Genomic DNA, 21,413 nt, shown 5'->3' with positions numbered 1-21,413 from the left:
GCTGGATGTTACAGTTGTTTAAGACTTCCTGTTTCATGACAGTGTTTTCAGGAACTTTTGATGCTCTGCTAGCAGGAAATGTTTGCAGAAGTTGCATTTTCAGTTCAGAAAACTTTCATGTGCTTCATAAGATATTGTCTACAACCCATATGAAGTCTTTGAAAATTGTATTTGCATCACAAGAAATCTGTATGTGAGTTAGAATCTTAACACAGATCTCCTGGGCTTCTGCTTCTGTGCTTCCTTCTCCTGCCTTCCTATCAAAAGGATTTTCTGGAGATATTTTAGTAATTCACACATTAGTCACTTCAAGGAAATGTGAGAGTTAAGAGAAAACCATTTGCAGAATTAAGATCCTTTTTAACCCCTAGAATACTTTTCACAGAATCTTAGCTCTAAACATAAGAGAACAATCAATTTTGTTCCACGTAAGCAAGCAAGATAAATTTCTAAGAAATGTAAGCCATGTTCTTGACTAATTTCTAACATTTTCTTCATCCTTTTCTTCTTAATGAGCTCAATGTAGCATGTATATATTTGCAGACTATGCGCAATTTGTCAAATACTTCATTATCAAATGGTTATCTTTAGGTAAAAAGCAATGCATCTCTTGTTGTTCCAAAAGAAATAAACATCAAAATATTTTATCACTATAAGAATAAAAGAATGGTCTGAATATGTTTTTAAATGCAGATAGATTTTGACCTCACGCAGTGAATACTAAGGCCTGCACAATACATTTCCTTCATCACACTTAGCTTTGAATATAACAACTGTTCTGATAGAAGTGACTAAAGGGCTGCACCATCACTGCAAGTCACATCACAATGATCTATATGCAGATCAGACTACTAAACGGTAGTATCTGGCTTTAGAGCTCAGTTATGCATAGCTGGTGGGGTTTGTTTTTTTCAGTTTGATTTTTTTTTTTTCCTCCACTTCACTGTGATTCAGACACCAGAGGTGAATATCCAGAATCTTCTTTTCAGAAGCTGACATGAGCATATTATGTTTCTATCCTTGTGTTAACCTGTTCTATACTGAGGCTATAAATATTGAGAGATCTGACATTTAAATATGAGTCCATTTGAGTTTCCTTACAGAAGTCTATGTTTCAGATGTTTTTATAGGGAATACCTGTCCCCCTATTTGGATAGCCTTTGCAACAATAAAGTTGAAAATGGATTTAAAAGCAATATATCATTATATTGCCATTTTGGATCTACCCCAGCAGTGCACAGAGCAACATTATCTGTAGTGGACCTCTGCAGTAGTCACCCACTGGCTGAGAGATAAGAGAAAATTTGCTGCATTGTGGTTAGAAAACCCATAATTGTTACAGTTATTTCATCCTGGATTATTTCACTACAGACGGATGGTTAAGTACAACCACTGTGGCTGGCTTATTTCATAGGGAAGTATAAAAAAGCAAATGGGGGTAGGGAGGGTGAGAAATGAGGTGGCTGCATTTCCATGAGAAGTTACTGTAGAAATACAGCTTCAGTCCCTCAGGGGTCCATACTGGGATTAGTACCATTTAGTAACTTCATCAGTGATATAAACAGTGCCATCGAGGGCATGTGGTTATAGGACAAGGGGTAAGGGCTTTAAGTTGAAAGAGGGTAGATTTAGATTAGATATAGGGAAGAAGTTCTGTATTGTGGGTGGTGAGGCACTGAAACCGATTCCACAGATAAGCTGTGGATGTTCCATTCTGGAAGTGTTCAAAAGCCAGATTGGATGGGGCTTTGAGCAACCTGATCTAGTTGAAGATGCTGATTGTAAGGGGCTTTGGACCAGATGAGATTTAAAGGTCCCTTCCAACCCAAATTATTATATGAAATAGTCAGATTCCTAGAATAATATAAACCTTGCCTAGACTCATTTCTAGGCAGCGAGTTGGTAAGATTCAGAATTATACATATCCATTTCCATATTTCTGATGTTACAGTTCTATTATTGAAACGTGCCAATGTTAGAGATCTTCTGAGATGAAAATCCTAAGCACAGACAGTTATTTAATTTCTTGAGTTACATCAGATGAATGTGGTCTAACATGGAGTCGGTAGATATCCCCAGATATAATGTGAGAACTGCCATATTATCATATTACCGTTATCATCTGTGATTCTGTGATTCTATGATCATAGTGTACACTGCCTCTAAGCACACTGTAGTAACAGTATTAGCCTACTGCTACTGACTGAGGTCATTATTTGGATTTTTTAATAGCAGAATCCATTTAACTGGCACAGGAACCAGTGGAATCAGACATTGAGATAAGCAAGCAGCCATCTAAAAGCATGGTGAGCTCTTTGGAGCAAGGACTATGTTATTGTTACTGGATTTACTTCCTGGTGAGACTGAGAGTTTTCTCTGTGTTGGGAAGTGGCACCACAGAAATATGCTGTTTTGGAATTTAATAGCTGTGTTCGAGATTAAAGTTTGAAGCTGTGTGTTGAGCCTTTTTGATTTTAAGGATCTGAGCTGCCAGTAGCAGACAGCACTGCCTGGAACCACTGTACCCAAAAATGGGCCTGGCCCCTTATGTCTGCAGAAGTGGGAAGTGGAAAATGTTTGAACTCTCCAATGGGGAAACATTGTGTTGGAAAATTTCTCATTTTATTTTCATCCACTTTAAGGTTCCTTAACACAATATAAAAGATGCTAGGAGCAAGAATTATTTCTGTGACATTTTTAACTGGATTTTACTGAGCCTATTATTTGTAGAGAACATATGTGGATCTGAGTTTGGATTTTAAATTCACCTTTCCCTTAAACTGAAGTCTGATATCTTGATTAAGGCCTGTCGCTCTTGAAAAGTTAGAACTTGGTCTGGGCTCAAAAGCCATTTCTGATATTTAGAAATACAAAGGTGGTAATAACTTCATAGAGTAGGAAATAGTCTTATTAAGCACTCCCTTGTCCTAGCAGACCATACTCCAGTTGATCTAACGTTAGGCCAGCTGTTAATAATTTCACAAACAGAGCGTGAAATAGCAGGTTGATACCTGACTAAAAGGGAGTTACAACACTGAGTAAGAACATTTAAATATACTAACCTTAGTGAGCAGATATTAATGCTGTTTCAAGGAGTGTCAGTGAAGAGTCTTTGATATTGTGATTGGGATACTTGCTATTACATCCATAGTGACAGCTCCAATTGATGGGATTAAAAAGGCAAAATTAAAAAAGGAATTATTTCATGCCCTCAAGTGCAGATAAGAACAGTTACATCTCTGCTACATGTCTTGCCTTGACAGCGGTTTTTTTTCTCATGGCTTTTCATACCCTGCACAATTCTTAAATTCTTTGTGTCATTTCACTTAGTCTCCTCTCTTATATTCTCTCCTTTCCTGCCCCGTTTTTTTTATTCTCCTTACCCTCCCCTCCAAAACCTCAATTCTTTCTAAATGTCTCTGGGTTTTTTGTCACTTTTATGTATTTTACAGTCTAGAATGATTTTTTTGTCCTTTCTTTCTGCAGTGGCTTTTCTAATTCTTGCCCTACATTTTAGGGTGTTCATCTATGAGACTATAGTGAGAGATGGTGAGAAAAATCCTATCCCCACCCCTCTCCTCCACCCCAAAAAAACAAAGCAACAATGTTCATTCCTTCCTACGTATAATTTTTGAGGTGGTACATGTTGTAGCTAACCTGGATGCTTTTTAGCATCTTAATATGAGATTTTTTTAATAAGATTAAAATATGAGTCTAAGAAATACCTATTTACAGGAAATAAAAATAGCTAGCAGATAATGTTATATGACATTTTCAGTCTAAGATCTTGAGCTACTGTGTAAATGACACTTTCATTTCTACCATTTAACAAATGCATACACTAAGATGCAGTAAGGTTAAGTTTTCCAGAGATGCTCAGCAGACTGATGGTATAGTCCAGAGCCTTCGAATCCAAATGTCCTAAGAAAATGTGCTAGCAATCCCTCCCATGCACAGAGAAATTACTTTGGTAAGTGAAAACAGTTAGGATTTATAAGGGTGATAACTACAACTTGACCATATTTTTCAGTGAAGGTTGTTAAAACTTTACAGAGGCATCTTGATTTGGGGTCCCTAAACAGAAAAACAAAGTAATGTCAGCCAAAACCAAATATTCATGCAGTCAGGATGCACATTGATGGGAATTAACGGGGGAAGGCTGAGGTGCTGAGGTACTGAGGTGAGGCTTTAGAAATCCCAAACAGAATACCCTGTGATTGAGAGAGAGTATATATTTTTATTTGTTCCATGTAAGCAGCAGATCAAGTTGTTAGTTAAGATTCATACCAGACCAAGGACTCAGACAGTGGGTTTTGTACGGAGTGTACCACTTCAGCTCCCAGCCTTGTCTGCCACTCATTTAAAGACTTCCGTGCTGCTTCTTTGGCAAGTAAAAAACTCCAGTAGAAGACATTAGGGCATATTGAACTTTGTGATCTTGGATTGGATTCAGGTACTAGTAGGTATTGAAGTACCGATAAGGTAATTTTTGAACTGATGATTGCAAAACTTGTGATTGGAGAGTTGTTTAAAAGCCTTAAGAGACTGAAATTCTTCTTACAAAAGAAATTATTTCTCTTCCAGTGCCTTTCAATCATAGCTGCAATCACCACAGACTTCTTTAGAAGGAAATGTTAGGAGGTGTATCTGTATGAATATTTTTTATGAGGGATCTGAACCTCTGTTGCTGACTGCCTCGTTCGTACCATGTGGCTTGAATTTTCAGTCTCTGGTCATGTATCAGTCGTTACAGCTTTGGAAAATGACTGAAGGATGCTTCCTAGGTGATGGACCTTACAGGTAGCTGGCTGTTTGACTTATTTTCTGTGGCCTGATTATTTTAATGGTACTATTGTTAGATATAGTTTCATTGCAGCTTAAATTTTCTGGGCTGACTAGTGAATTCCTGACGAGACATATTTATTATTTTATATCTAAATAGATTGTATATTCCTTATTATTAATATTTGTAATGAAATGTGTAAATATGCATAATTATTACATTTCTGTACTGTCACAGTGTAAAAATTACAAGAAACCTGAAAATCAGTGCATGACTTCATAGCCTGTAATATGTAATATGTAATTACCTTTGCAGCCCAGTGTTCAGTTGAATTTTTGTAAAACTTGCAGATTGGCACTGTCTCAAGCAGTGGCATTAATGATTTATTTTCTTTTTTTTTATATGAGACAAAACTTTACCAGTGTTTTATGTCATTAAATAAGCAGAAGGGTGCACATTTTAAAATACTAATCTCTCCTATATTTTTGGCGAGCAAGCATCAGGTTAAAATGATTCACATGACAAAGTTATGGAATAAAAATTCATTTTTGAAGTATAACGTAATTTGTAGGATATTCCCCAACCAGTGAAAATCTGGTGTAGTTAGAAGCATTAATATTTTTTGGCTATTTTTTTGCTTAGTTAAGGTGGAAATTCTTTCAGACTACATTGCAAAACAAAGATGATTTCTGCCTGATGTATAGAAGGAATAGCAGATATTTTTTTTTTCTGTGTACAGTAACATTAAACTTTCCTATGATTGCTTGCCATTGCTATTGGGAGTTTGACCAGCAGCTGAGGTCCCATAATATCCTAATTCTGTATTCATGAATAAAGCAAAAGATAAATTATGTAAAAGGAGAGCAGACTTTGCATTTTGTGACCTAAGTGAGATACAAAACTAGTCACAAAATTATTACATCTCGTCTTAACAGAATATAGAATGTCCTGTATAAAGTTTGGCCCATTTTCTAACCAAATATGAGTTCATATGTTAAATAATAATTTGCTGAAGACAAAATTATGGTCAAGAAAATGTGATTTAAGATGAAATTTTGATTCTAAATAGTGGTGGAAATTTTCCCAACTTTAAAATACTTGAAAGCATGGTTAAATATCTTACAATTAATCAAATAAGCATTTCAACTACTATAAACTCTCTGCGCGCCCCCCCCCCCCCCCCCCCCCGCCCCCTGCAATGTGGTGCATTGCGTCAAAAAAGTCAGGATTGAAGAGGATTTTGGTTTTGATGAAACTAAATTTTCTGTTCAAGTGTATTAAGCGGTATTTTATAAATGCTCTTTCATGGTATATATTATAAAAATAAATTAGCTTTTAAACAGTTCACGAAGCAAGAAATCTTATGTAATAGACTCTAAGCATCACCAAAGAGTTCATCTATTTGCTCATGGTCAGAAAAAAAGGTTACAGAACTCTTTATGCTAACAGCATCAGCTTTCCCTCTCAGCTGTTGTTCTGGTGTTTAAATCAGCAATGTAAAGGCTAAGAGTTATAAAACAACAGGAAAACATGTACTCAAAGGACCTCTATGTTAAAAATCCCCAGAAATTGTAACGTAATTCAGTTCTAGTATTTTGTTCTGTGATCACAGGTTTCTGCAACCATATCATGCCCTGGTGAATTTAGGAGGGCTACCTGTGTGAGAGAAAGTCTGCATGCACTGAGCTGTGCAGAGCAGCTGTTTGGAACTGATGAGATGTCTTTGCAGCATCTCCTTGTCTGTCTACGTGCAATCCCACGTGGAATCCCTTCACCTCTTTGTAGCCTTTGGAGGGGCACCAGCATGGCATTGGAGAGATCCAGCTGCTCTTTGCCATCCAATTGCTATCTCCTATTTAAATAAATTTCTGTGTTAATGTGAAGGAACTTCAGCTCTTCTGCAATTGTAGAGTGATTTCTAGTCCTCAGGGCCATAGTTCCAGCACTCTACAGCAGTTCAGATTTAGCACGAAATGTGAAAGAGTAGAGCTATCCCCAGGAACCTTTGTGAACTGAACTATATACATACCTATTGACTGAATGAAATTAGCTGGATTACAGTAGAAAGGATGGGTTGCAAAAAACTTGAGCTAGCAATGTGGACTATAAGGAAACATGCTAATTTATTTACAGTAAGTTTACTATGATATATTGGTCTCCACTAGGTTTCAACTTCTGTTGAAATGTATCTAAATACAGTTTGAATAGACTTTTTTCTTAATCCTATTTTATGAAATTATTTTTTTTTCTGATTTCTGGTTTGGGTTGTGGTGGGTTTTGCAGGGATGTTTTACATACCGTATTCTTTCTGTTATTCTTATTTTGGAAAACATTTACACATCATAGACTTGCTCATTTGCAAACAGTAGCTTTGCTGCATGTCTGTGTTTTACTTTATGCATTATTAAAGATTTCAGTTCAAGAGCCTATGTAATTGGCTTATTTATGCCAAATCTTCTCTGATTTCTTTAGTTTTATTCGTACACCTTACTTGTTCTAAAGCACACTTATTCTCTTCTATGTAAATATTCTCCATTTAGGAAGTAAAAGTATACCACTTCTGGGTATAGCAATGTATTTATTGAGTCTAAGGGAATTTGGCTCATTCATTAATATGTAAGTAAGATGTTAATCCCCTTTTCTTTCTTTGTGGCATTCAGCTTTCCATGCATGGCTGGAATTCTGGTAATACATTAGGAATGATGGACCAGATAAGCCTGTTACCTATTAGCGTATGCATATGAGCAGGACTGTGTCTTGTATTGGATGCAAGCACTAATAACAAGTTTGGCATCAAAAAATAGTTAGAATGCCGGACCAAAAGCAATTATTGATAATAATGTTTGTATAGGAGTGATCAACTGCACTGAAAGAATGGGAAGAGTGATTGACATTGTCCACCTGGGTTTGTGCAAAGCATTTGGCACTGTCCCACATGACATCCATATCTCTAACGGAGAGGCATGGATTTGATGGATGGACCACTTAATGGATAAGGAATTAGTTGGATGGCTGCACTCAAAGAGTTATGGCTAAATGCCTGATGTTCAAGTGGTGTTCCATTGGCATTGTTTAATATCTTTGTCGGCAACATGGACAGTGGGATTGAGCGCACTCTCAGCAAATTTGCCAACAATACCAAGATGTGTGGTGCAGTCAACACACCAGAGGGAAAGGATACCATCCAGAGGGACCTTGACAGGCTTGTTCAGCCTGGAGAAGACAGCTCTGGGGAGACCTTAAAGCAGCCTTCCACTGCTTAAAAGGCACCTACAGGGAAGCTGAAGGGAGAGTTTTTACAAGCGAATGTAAGGATAGGACAATGGGGAATGGCTTTAAACTAGAAGAGGGTAGGTTTACATTGCATTACATGTTAGTGGAATGTGTCCCTTCCCATGGCAGGGGAATTGGAGCTAGATGATCTTTAAAGTCCCTTCCAACATAAACCATTCTGTGATTCTATTATAATGACATTCAGATGACAAAATGATGGTCAAATAAGAACCTTCAAATAGCCCTGCCTATGCCTTTTCCTTGTATGGGCATGCTAGATAGATTAACAGGTTTTTAAATTCAAAAAGCCAAATTTTATTGTACTTTAAAAGAGGATACTGAACACTAGAAAAACCTCAAAATGGATGTGTGAGACAGAATACGGGATTTATAAACCAATCTCATCTTGCCTTCTTTGCCTTTATGTGTATTGTTACTTCTAAGTTTGGTTTCAATCACTCCAAGCTACATTCATGTTAACAGGTACCGTGGGGCAATAGGAAGGGGGTTTTCTAGAGTCAAATGCTTGATGCTGAGGCAGTGATGTTCAACCATACACATTTCAGAAGGTAATTTTGGTCTGGCTTTATCTAGTCTAGTCTTATGGACTGAATGCCCATTAGCTACCAGTGCACATTATGGGTGCTCCTGAAAAACATTTTTCAGTTTAATTTCATTGAAAAGGAATACAACTTGCTTGTTCCAAACCAGCGTCATGATGCAAATCAATACATGGTAAGTGTGGAAACTCAGGAAATTTGCTTTAAAAAATGCATTTTCAAGCTGCCAAAATGCTTCTATAGATACACTGTGGTGCCTTTGAGTTGCAAAAAATTGTCCAGTTGCCCCTGAAAATTGCTATCCTCTAATGCATTATTGTCAGCTCCCTAGGACTTCCAGTAAACTCTCCACTTCTGCATATGAGCATCAGGACCCCTGTTCCTTGTAATGATCCTCCTGTTCTCTTCCCCTGCCACCTATCATGGGCTGTTTTAGCTTTCTGCACTTGAGCAAGCTCTGTTCTTTTCCAGGACAGACAGCAGTTTCCCTCTCCAGTGTTTCACCTGACCTCATTACTCTTTAAAAGGACATATATACTTTCAGAATAAACAAATTAAGCGAGTATTATCTGTGATAATCTTACAAAGTTTAATCTGAAGATAGAAACTGCTGAGCTGTATGGAAATGCTTTGGCTAGCAGTGTTATAAATAGCATTAGAATTAGTGTAAGCACAGCAGAGACAGGAAGGCCAGTGGTAACCCTTTGAACTTCAAGTTTGTGGTGTTGGACCACAAAGCTTAATGAAAGAACTATAAAGACTTCTCTTATATGTTTATCTATTTTTATTTCCTGTTGATAAATTGTCTGTCAACTGGATGTTGTGTTTCAACAAATTTCTTGATTGCAATTTCTCAGCAAATATTTGTTGTTAGTATATTTCAGGCAGTGGATTGCTGACAAACTGTTTTCTATCAGCGGTCCTTTGAGTATTTGTTATTCATTGCTTATATTTGCAATTTGAATTGTTTTGACTGCGTATACAATCCCCTGATTGAATATAGTTATTCATAGGGCCAGGTTTCCACATTGGCTCATTACAGTTTTGTTTTCTGTGAAAATATTGTAAACTTTATTCATGATTGTCATTCTCTTCAAACTGAAGAAACTTGGCTGAAGTTCACACAAAAGTGAATTTAAAAGCAAATATATTTAAATATAGCTTAGTCCTTATAGGTAAGGTTTTTTGTTTGCTTAGCTCTTTTCAGTTACCAGAACAAGCAATTCCTATTAAATTTTTGATGTGTCTTTCCTTTAAAAGGTTTGTATGTCATATCACATTTTTCTTAACCAGAGAGAGTTTACGTTACTTTTGATGAATTGTAGAGGTTAATAGCTGGCTGTTCCGATTTGGGCTCTCTAACTTTGATCAGAATAAGACTTTTCATTTGTCTAAAATAAGAATGTGGAAATCATGTACTGAACACTGAAGTCAGAATGGGTCGAATTCACACATTAAATGGCTATTTAAATATTTACTCTGTGAAAGTACATATTTGATCTAATTTTTTTTTTTTTTTATAAATCCTTGAGTTTCAAGTACTTGTGGGTAATGAATTCACAAATAGTTTATGAACTTAGCTGCTTTTTTGGAAAATAATAATTATATTTAAAAGCAAGCAAACAGGCCTTCTGATTACTGATTAGCAAATTGTTCTTCTACAGGTCACTTAAAACAGTTCCATTTTGGCAAAAACAGGCTTTCAAAAATTATGCGTCCTGTGTACCAAAATTTGTGTATGTTTTTTAGAATATCATCATAAGATTGTTAACATAATTTTTTTTTTATTTTATTTTACTATTTTGAGCTCTCAAGTTTGAATACTTAATCCACATTCTTTATGTCTTTCCTTGCAAAAAGAGGTAGAAATGTGCTCATATTTCAGTGGAAAATGAGGTTCCCATGTAAATGCTTAGTAGCAGATGCTGGGAATTGCTGGAGCTGAAAACCCTGCTTACCACTTGTGAGGTCCACTTCAAACACATCTCAAAGAGAGTAGGCTCGAAACTGGGTACAGAAAACTTTTCACAGTAATCACTTTTCATGCTTTTATCAGGGTTTCAACTGGTAAATATCTAAAAGAATTCTGTGTTCTTTCTAGTTTTTTCTTCCCTCACTGGATAAACACACAGTTCACAGTTCTTTCTGTTGCATAACTAATAATCTAATTGAACTGCAATATTTCCCATTTCCTCAGTTCCCCAGATTTATTTCTGTTTGCAAGTCATCAAAAACTAACATTCTTCACCTAAAAAATTAACCCTAGAAAGCCCCTGAATAGAAAATCAGAGGAACTCAAACAGAGAGCTGAGTAAAGAAAAAATATTTTAGTAGGGTTTTTCCTGTTTTCATTTAACCAAAGTTAATTTTCCTAGTACTTTATGTTCAGAGATTTTTGTTTCAGAGATTTCTTGAAAAACACCACAGGTATTCTTACGCATCAGGTCAGTAAACAGCCATATAAACTCAGTTATGAAAAAGCTGTAATCCTAAATGTACAAACATATGACTATAATTTCCCAGCTTTTTAGCTAGCAGATAAATGTATTATGTAAAAAAATGCTTTATTGAGTGATGTCCTATATCTGGCGAGAATATTAGAAATCGATAGCAATACAGGCTAAAAATTAAGTAATGTGGTTAAACACCTCTGAATGATGCCATTATAAAAGTTGATTAGAAATAAATATGCCAATTTTTGTGGAGCCTGTGTTGAAATAGAAAGATGATTATTCAGTTTATGTCTGCGAGAATAAGACTATCTTCAGAGCCATAGAGTATGTTGTGCATGCCTTGTCAAGAGGATGAAAGAGTGGACCATTATTGATACAGAAGATGCAATGAATGTGAACACTAAGAGAAACAAGTTTAAATGAAGTGAAGAGGCTCAAGATCCCCACTATTCAGATCTGCCAGGCTAAAGATGATTAAGGTAACACTACTGAGATGTAAAGTGGATGACCAGACAGGATTATTTGATTCTGCTGAGTGTAAGCTACTTAACGTACTAACCCAAGGTGGTCAGCCAACAGAGAAATGAGGTGACCATTATAGATAGTCCAACCCAGTTGGTTTTGTTTGGATTCAGTAACTATCAAAAACTTATAGTAACATTTGCAATATTGAATCAGCAGCAAATTCTTTGTGACACAGAAAATAATTCCTAACTAGCAGGGATCTGACATGAAACTAGCAGGTGAGTGGTGGTTTTGGTTTTCTGTTTTGTTTTCAAGGCTCTATTTGCTAAAATTTACACCCGTGACAATCTTTCTTATGCCAGGAGTCCTTCTGAAGTCAGTAGAATTATTTATGATTTTAAAAATTTATTCAGAGTAGGAAGGAGAATTAATCAGAACCACCAGGTATTGCAAATAGTTAAAATAAACTCATTCCCTGACAGCAGTTTTGGATAACCAGATGTTTATCATTATTAGGATCACCATTTTGGTTACAGAACTGAACTGCTTTTCCTTTGGCTGCACTGCCAGAGGTTTACTTTCAGGGAGTGCATGCCCTCCCTCATTCTTCTCTGCTGGAAGAATGCGGATGTCAGATTAAGCCCTACTGTGATTTACAAATGTGAAATAGGCAAGAGAAGAAATTCTTGCCCTTTTGCAGCTCCTGTTTACATCTATGCCAATGAACTAGAGAGATAAAATGTCAATATGCCCTTAAGGAAATTTGTCCTGAATTCCATTGTATAATGATTAATTCTCTGCATGAGTCTTAATACAGCGGAGTTAAATGAGAAGACAAATTCTGGAAATCTGCTGAGACACCAATATTATCATAGTAACAGTAATTTGCCCCTCTTATTTTTCTATTAATATCTAGAACTTTTGTAGGACTTTGAGACACAGAAAATTCTCAATACTATTTACCTTTCAAGAAAAGTGTCCTCCGTTGAATTTCATATTTTTTCTAAGGTTCTGAAGTGAGCAAGCTTTTACTTGTTCTTTAATTACCCAGATCAAGGTCCTGATGCAAATCAGTACTATAGATATAGAAGGTTTGTTTTGCACTGTCAGAGTCCAGAGCTGATCCAGTATTAATATGAATATCTTTATCTCTATCTGAATTTTGGTTGAGTCATGCATTCGTTTCTGTAGCTGTTTTCTCTTTATGTCATACCACTAACTTGATAAAGTGCCTATTTTGAGTCAATCCCTTCAACTGAAATAAAGTGAGGTACTCCACTGAAATAGGACCATTCCCCACTGACATTTTGGCTGCTTCTTTCTTCAGAGTAAAAGCAAAAAGTAAAAGGAATGAATGTTAATTCTATTTTATAAAGTATCTTGAATTTTCAAATTTTTATTTAGTTCTGCTACTTCATTGTTTTCCCTGTGTTTAAAACCCTGAACACTTACAATCTATGTGTGGCAATAAAACCTTTGAGAAGAGTTTCTAATAAAAGAACAGTAGCCTGTGAAATGTGCTGCTTTGGTGTGCAGTAAGTATAGTGGTTCACCTTGAACAGTTCTTTTATTGAATACTTTGGGGCAAGGATGCCTGATTGTGTGTAAAAGCTTCTCATGTATGGTATGGAGACCTTGTGTGCTCCTTCCTTCCTGCCCTTTTCCTCCTCCTCTTTTTATTCAAGGATGCAGCTGCCAGACACAGAGCTGTGCTCCTGTACAGTCTTCCCAGGAGGCCTTGTGAAATCAAGTTGCTCGCTGTGTGCCAGCATGGCTTTTGTTCCTTCGAAGACAGAGCTAGGAGCCTGCTTCCATGCCAAGAATGCAGGCAGACTGTGCTCGGGAAATAAAAAGAAAAAAAAGAAAGACAATCCCTCTATTTTATTCACTGCACTCTTTCATCTTTTTAAGTAGCTGGCATCTACAGCAGGTTGTGGCAGGGAAAACCTACAAACATCACACTTGATGTTAATAAATGTGTTTGCCATTAAGTGGCTGTTGTAATGCTTTGCTTGTTTGCCTTTCTGTGTGCACTTTCATCCTTCACTGTAACACTACCTCTGCCTTGTAATTTGTCTCAGACATTTACATTGCTGGTTGCAGGTATACAAACCTCTTAGATCAAGTAACTGCTCAGACACTTGATAAAAGGATCTGTTTTGGGTCTTTCCTATTCTGTCTGCCAAATTCAAGCACAGCCTTCATGCATGGAATACAAACTGCCTTATAGTCATAGACCATATTTCACTTCTCCTTGACTCCTGACTGAATGGTACAAACCATTAAGTAGTTTCTGTGAGATCTTTAGTGCAGCTGCTGATTTTAGCAGAGCCTAACAATGTCTCCTGTGACAGCTTTCTATCTCTCTAGAACAGCTGGAGCAGCTATTCCTAGAATCCTCTGAGTGAAGTCCATATTTCAAGTAACTGAAAGAGGATCATATAACAGCACTCTCAGTGGGATGGCAGCCATTATCTCCTCTGGAGCATGCTTGCTGTAGAGAGAAGGCATCTCAAAACAATGCATCTGCAGTTCTTTCACCTGTTGGGGAGATGGTTTTGTATGTACAGAAGGGACAGCTCTCTTCCCCTTTCAAAACTACCCTCTCTTTTTTCTGCTCTGTGCAAAATGTGACAACTTGATAAGGTCAGGCTTGTCTCAGAGACTGACGGATGCTTGCAACAAATTGGACCCAATCTCTACATGGAAGAGGATAAAGGCTGCTCTATGACGTTCTTCTTTAGCAGCCTGTCTCTTTTCAGCAAAGCACACAAAGGTATGCTTAAGTCTCAGGGACTTTACCAGGACTTAAGCATATATTTGATAAGATTAAGTGCTGTAGTGAACTGAGATGACATGTGCATGCAGTAGCTTGAATACAGTGATACGTATGAGATGAGAAGTGGGGGATGAGCGGGAAATCCTGCTTGTCTTCTCTCCATTACATCTGGACAAATGTTGTATGCTATGAATTAACAAAAGGAGAGATGGGAAGATGTTGGTCCTTTAAAGATAATCTTTCACACATGCTCTCAAATTTGGCCCTGCATGTAGTAGAAGATACTATAGCAGGCAAGTGTAAATGGAAGTTCATAACTTTTCTCATAAAAGTTTCCTGCTTTTATTTAACAAAATACAAGAAAATAAGTTATGGCAGCTCCTTCAGTTGCCATCAGTGGTGGTAAGCTTAGTGTTTTGTGACTGTACTCCAGTTTACAGCAGCATGGTTAAGGAAATAAGACCAGTGGGAGAGTTGATTGTAAAGGAACATAACCAAGCTAACTGAAATTAAATTTCCTGCATTGGAAACTGAACACTTTCTGGCATTCCAGCCTGTGAACTGTCTAACTTCTGGTGTTACAATAGCGTCACTGATGTATGCTATTCTGGGCAGAAAGAAGATGTGCTGTTTGCAAAGGAATAAGCATGTTGGATTGCCCCCATGTGCATTCTGTTCTAGAAGTCTTTCTTCAGCTGAAGTCACTTCCTTTTTTGTCAGGCTGGTCTCCAAGGGGTCAATTCAGCAACAGTTTTGTTTTGTTTTGTTTTTATTTCACCAAGGCAAACCTGAATTGAGCTCTCTGTTGCTATTATTTTCATTTCAACTCATATGTTCTTCCAGATGTTGTAGGCAGTTCAGCTTTACTGTCACCTATCCTGTCTTGATGGTATGGCATGAAGATTTACTTGTTCTTTGGGCTTATCCAGATGTCTGTAAATTGCAGCTAGTAGCTAGAACTATTCTTGCATATTCTGGCAGAAGGGAAAGAAAAGGAATATTGAGAGAATCAGCTTTTCTCTGCACTTGAACCAGGCTTTGCCATCTGAAATTTTCTGACTGAGAATTTTCACTGTTCCAAGTCAGTGTTTCAAGACATGCAAGTGGGAAGAAGGATATGTTTTGTAAGGTGTAATTATCGCTTTTTAGCAGTGAGCTCCTCAATGCTGCTTTGATTGTGATACCTCCACGTCGCCTGATTAAATCAAAGCCAGGTTAGAGCATTAGGATTAAGGACGTAAATTAATTGTAATTACATCAGAGCCAGCCAAATTAGCGAGTCATCAGTAATATAAGCAATGCTAAATGGCATCTAATTCTGTATAATAATTAATTGGGTTCTTCCACTAAATAAGACCCGACACATTGGTCCTTCGTCAATCCACTAAAGGCTGGATAGCCTTGGGTGTTTCTGACATGAAACAATTACAAAGATTCTAAAAAACCCATGTTTTTCCCCATTTTCATTTTAAGCCCTGACACCCTGCATTTACATGCTTTCTGTAGTTTTCTATTAATTAGGTCCTTATACTCTTGGATTTCTCTAATGTGCCTGTTGTCCTGGACAGCTGATTGCTAAAATTATGCTGCCTGTAGAGCTTGGAGGGGAAGAGTCTAACAAGATGGGAAGGGCAAACAGAAAATAACCAGTGCTGGCCATTTGACTAGAATGACAATTCAGGAGAGGGCTGACTTCTGAGGGAATATCAAAGCTGAGTAAATAAAGGTAAAAAGGAAACCTTTCTCTAGGAGTTGGTAAACATCAAGAAAGCAAGAAATTATTTAAAGGGACATCTGGATAAAGATTAAGGAACTCAAAATTTAGGCTGTATGTCAAGCAATCCCCCCATCTCCCCCTCCTCTTGACAGGGGGATAAGTGAAAATTGGAATAAAACCTCAAGGGAAGTAGTAGGATCATCAATATGTAGTCTTTTGAAACCAGTCTAGAAAAAAATCCAATAGCAGTCATCCTGTAGAGTACAGTCTTAAATTTGCAGGTGGCTGGGCTAGCAGATCAATAGGTCTTTATCATTTCTAACAGCAGCAGTTCTGTTCCATATCTATTCTAGAGATGCTGCTGTTGGCTTCTTACCACTGGAAGTGATTTGTTTCTTGTTTCTGTGACAGATGAAATGCACTAGGTAGTGTCTCAGAACTGCATGGCTGCCCTCCTGCTGATCCAAAAGCTTTCCAATTACAGATCTTGCACAAAGAAAAACATATTAGCTGCTCCGAGGCCTTGAATGTAGTCTGGCTAACCTTTATTGAGGGCAGGACCTGAAGCAGAGCAAACCCAAAACCACCTTTGTATTCTTCAGGTCTATTGAGTTGCCAGGAAGTAGCTTGGCATCGCTCTTAAGGGTCACAGAATACTTGAACAGTGTTTACCATCATTCTGGGTGCTGGTGTACTGTAAATATTACATACTATAGATCTTTCTAAATAATTTTCAAGTTGTATCATAGATAAGTTGAACTCATGTGCTGCATTTTGAGTTACAACATGTTGTGGTTTAAGCCCAGGCCGTAAATCAGAACCACGAAGTCCACTTCCCCCCCCACCTTTCTTCCCTCCGCTTCTGGAGGGACGGGGAGGAGAATCAAAAGAATGCAACTTCCATGGGTTGAGATAAGAACAGTTTTAATAACTAAGGTATAACACAAATCACTACTGCTGCCACGAATAGTAATAATGATAAAGGAAATAACAAGGAAGAGAATACAACCGCTCACCAACTGGTACCTCGCCCCCACCCAGCAGTGATCCAGCCCTTCCGGGAACTCTCAGTTCTACATCCTGGGCATGACGTGCTGTGGTATGGAATACCTCTTTGGCTAGTTTGGGTCAGGTGTCCTGTCCCTGCTTCCTCCCAGCTTCTCCTCCTCCCTGGCAGAGCATGAGACTCACAAAGTCCTTGGTCAGTCTAAACATCGGTGTTATCAGCTCTGTTCCCAGGCTGAAAGTCAAAAACACAGTGCTGCAACAGCTACTAAAGAAGGAGGAAAACTGACTGCTACTGCTGAACCTAGGACACAACATTCAATATTGGCGTCACATTTGGTATCAGTGTTCTAGAAAACGGATTTTGGATGTTGAACTCAGAATCCCATTCTTCCTGGGTGGTGTTGCTCAGCAGAAGGCTGCTAGGGCAGTCAGACCTGAGACACAGAATTGCTATTCCTTCAGTATTTCACTGTATTCATTGTTAGCCCATAGGCCTACGTGATCTGAAACCACTTTTATAGTGTGTGAGTTAATACTTCTGAGAAGTAGACTGAGCAGATTTGTGACAAGTGCTATGGAGTGTAGCATGTCCTTCACCAGCTCTGCAAAGGCACAGGCTTTAGACAGATAGTCATTTTGCAAACGCTTGGAATGGTAAAGTCATTGCCTCCAACCTACAGCCTGCTTTTGTCTATCAGTCATTTACCGGTTGTGTCTGGCTGCACTGAAGCAGATTAAGGAGTGCTCACACATTCTTTTCTTCCAGCTAAGCAGTAAGACAAATGAAAAAAAAAAAAAAACAACCAAAACTGAGAAGTAATCAGGACAGCAAATTCAGCTCCTGAGAATGACACCTGAATGTGCCCTAATGTGCATTTTTTAATGAGTTGCTATGTCGATAGGCTTAACACAGTGTGCAAAGTTAACTGTCTGTATGACTTTATGGGTCAGGGACTTTGTGTTTTGCACATATAAAACAAAAGGCCACATGCTTCTGCATGGCTCTTTATTGCCACATGTGTGTGTGAGTGCCATTTTTAAAGATAAAATTGGTGCTTCTGTCTTTTAGTGTGAGTTATAGCTGAATATTGGTATATTTTGTTTTTGCTTTTCCACAGGAATTTTTCCTTACCATTCAAAACAGTTAACTAGTATTTGTTGGGAAAAGTAAATAGTACTAAAAAAATACTTCCTATATTAATATATCTCTCGTTCAGCATCTGACATTTTCTATTCAATGTCTATATTCAAAGCTAACATTCAACTATTTTTATTTTAAAATATTTCTTATGTGGTTTATCTTTTTTTGTCTTCTTTTTTATTATTATTATTTAACTTAATGTCATTGTGCTTTTCCTGTAATATTCTCTATGGAGAAGTCCTCTTCATGTTTACTCATGCTATAGCAAGACAGAGTATCTTTGTAATACATTTGCTTAACTGTCAGATATCATGAATTCAGCAAAAACGGTAGCTGGGGTGAGACCTGTTCCTATTTGTTCTACACTATTTGCTGCAAAGATTGCTTGCTCCTGAATTCACTTAAGAGCATCCTACTTTTAAAACCTGCCAGAGCTAGTTCTGTATGAAGTAGAGCCAGTGTCACAGGATTTTTATAAATGAAATCCAGTGACATTCAAAGCCCTGTAATCAATTACTTGGCCACTTGGCCGAAGATCTGTTGTATTGTAAATGTTTATACACTCAGAGTGCCTCAAGGTCTGCATAATCATTTGGCATACACCATTTGGTCCACAAGCGTAGTGTGGCCTTACTTACAAAATATGTTCATGATGACACATAGTTGCAGCATACTGCAATGTTCACAGGGCAATGGAAACATTAAATTTAGCACTGGTTTGATGGAATAGGTGAAAAATCTGAGCATCTTTGTCCTGGGTTCAGCAGTGGCAGTCAGTTGTTTTTTTTTTTTCTCCTTCTTAGTAGCTGTTGCAGCGTTGTGTTTTTGATTTTTGGCTTGGGAACAAAAAACTGATAACACCGATGTTTAGACTGACCAAGGATTTTGTGAGTCTCATGCTCTGCCAGGGAGGAGGAGGGGCCGGGAGGAAGCGGGGACAGGACACCTGACCCAGACTGGCCAAGGAGGTGTTCCATACCACAGCACGTCATGCCCAGGATGTAACTGGGAGCTACCCGGAAGGGCACGTCCCCTGGTCGGTCGGGCTGTCTTTTCCGGCGGGCGGTATCGTATTCTCTTCCCTTGTTATTTCTCTTGTCGTTGTTATTGTTGGTGGCGGCAGTGGTGATTTGTGTTATACCTTAGTTATTAAACTGTTCTTATCTCAACCCGTGGGAGCTGCATTCTTTTGATTCTCCTCCCCGTCCCTCCAGAAGCGGAGGGAAGAAAGGTGGGGGGGGCAGTAGACTGCATGGTTCTGATTTACAGCTTGGGCTTAAACCACGACAGTTCTATTTTGGCGCCCAACGTGGGGCACGAAGGGTTGAGATAACGACAGATCTGACCGGAGTGTGTCTAATCGTATTTGTGATAAGCATTCAGTGTTTTGGATTGATAGTCACTTGTCACAATGCTGATTTATTGGCTCTCAAAGTTGTTGTTTTTGATCTCACAGTCTCAATATGCCGTAGGTTACTTAGAGCCGGTATTTGCTGTGTTAGTGTTTTTCAAGTGTGGGGCTTGGGCTAAGGTTATTGTCTCATTATATTTTATGGTAATGACTTGTAATACAATAGAAAAATTGATCATGAAACTGATCTGGCTTATGTTCCCTGTGTGGTCACCACCTTTATACTTTGGGAGGTATATAATACAAATGCTTAGCAACTATACATCTTTTTTCTCCTTCCTGGGTGGTCAACCTATGAAGGAGACATTCTTTTACCCTCCCAGTGCCCCTTCCAGACCGTTTACAGCATCGTTTGAGAGTTTTGAAGTTTTTGAGTGGCCTTTTAATATTGTTGAGACCTGTTTGCTGATTGTGATGGGGGTCACCATGTTGGCACGCATACAGAGTGTGTTTTGTCCACAACCATTACGTCTGATCTCAAGAGTTAAGCAGAGTCGGGTTTGGGCCTTGTCTGGGGTTAGATGACAAAATAGGGGGACCGAGAGATTTTCCCCGAGGCTGGACAGCCATGAGTGGCAGGGTGTGTGGGATAGTATGGGCAAGTATCTAGGTCAGTGGGCCCCTCCAGTGTTTTGGAACTTCACCACCGAACAAGTGCAAAATCCAGAAGAATTAGTAAAACACTTAAATGAGGTGTGCTGTCATCCTGGTCATACCAGAGAGGGACAAATCATGTCAACGTGCTGGGGCTTGGCCTATGCTTACCGGGCCTTGTTCAACACTATCCAGCACCTTCAAAAGGAAGGAAATGTCCCTGGATCTGAGGGCGAAGCAACAGACAGCGCAGCTACTCCAGCTCTGAGCACAGCAGCTACACCACCCCTAGCGACAAGTACAGCCGCTACTCAAACTTCAACTGCAACAGACAGTGCAGCTACCCCAGCGACAAGTACAGCCACTACTCAAACTTCAACTGCAACAGATAGCGAAGCTACCCCAGCCCCAACCACAGCAGCTACACCACCCCCCGCGACAAGTACTGTTGCTACTCAAAGCACAGTGATAATGACTGCAGCTAAACCAGAGGACCAATTCGTACCAATATCGATTGCCCCCATAAGCAAGAGAAAAAGCAGAAAAGAGGCAAGAAGGGTGAAGCAAGATGAAGAAACAATGTATTCACCACCCAGGCCACCACCTGATCAGGAGTCATCATCCCATGATGAAGAAGAAGAAGAGGTGACTTCTCGACCTCGGACCTCAACCGAGCTATGGAATATGCGAAAAGACTTTACCCGTCAACCAGGGGAGCACATCATCACCTGGTTGCTCCGATGCTGGGACAATGGGGCCGATGGTCACAAACTAGGAGGTACGGAAGCCAAGCAGCTGGGATCACTTGCTAGAGAAGGGGGAATTGACAAAGCAATTGCAAGAGAGAAAAAGTCCCTCAGTCTTTGGAGGCGGCTCTTGGCAGCTGTGAAAGAAAGGTTTCCATACAAGGATGATGTTACGAGTCGTTCAGCCAAGTGGACTACTTTAGACAAAGGCATCCAGTCTCTGAGGTAATCAGCCATCGTAGAGATGATCTATCACATCAAACCGAATAACGGAGATATACCCATAGACCCAGATGAAGTCGAATGTACACGACCCATGTGGCGAAAACTTACACGGAATGCACCGTCATCATATGCCCATTCATTGGCAACAGTAACCTGGGGTGACATAGTAACACCAACAGTGGATGAAATGATTCACAAACTCCGAGAGTTCGAAGACAATCTCACCCCTTCCATCATCTCAGCTGTGGAAAAACTGTC

This window comes from Psittacula echo (genome assembly GCF_963264785.1).
Source record: "Psittacula echo genome assembly, chromosome: 6".
In the NCBI taxonomy this organism is placed as follows: domain Eukaryota; kingdom Metazoa; phylum Chordata; class Aves; order Psittaciformes; family Psittacidae; genus Psittacula; species Psittacula echo.
This window is presented reverse-complemented; position numbering follows the sequence as displayed.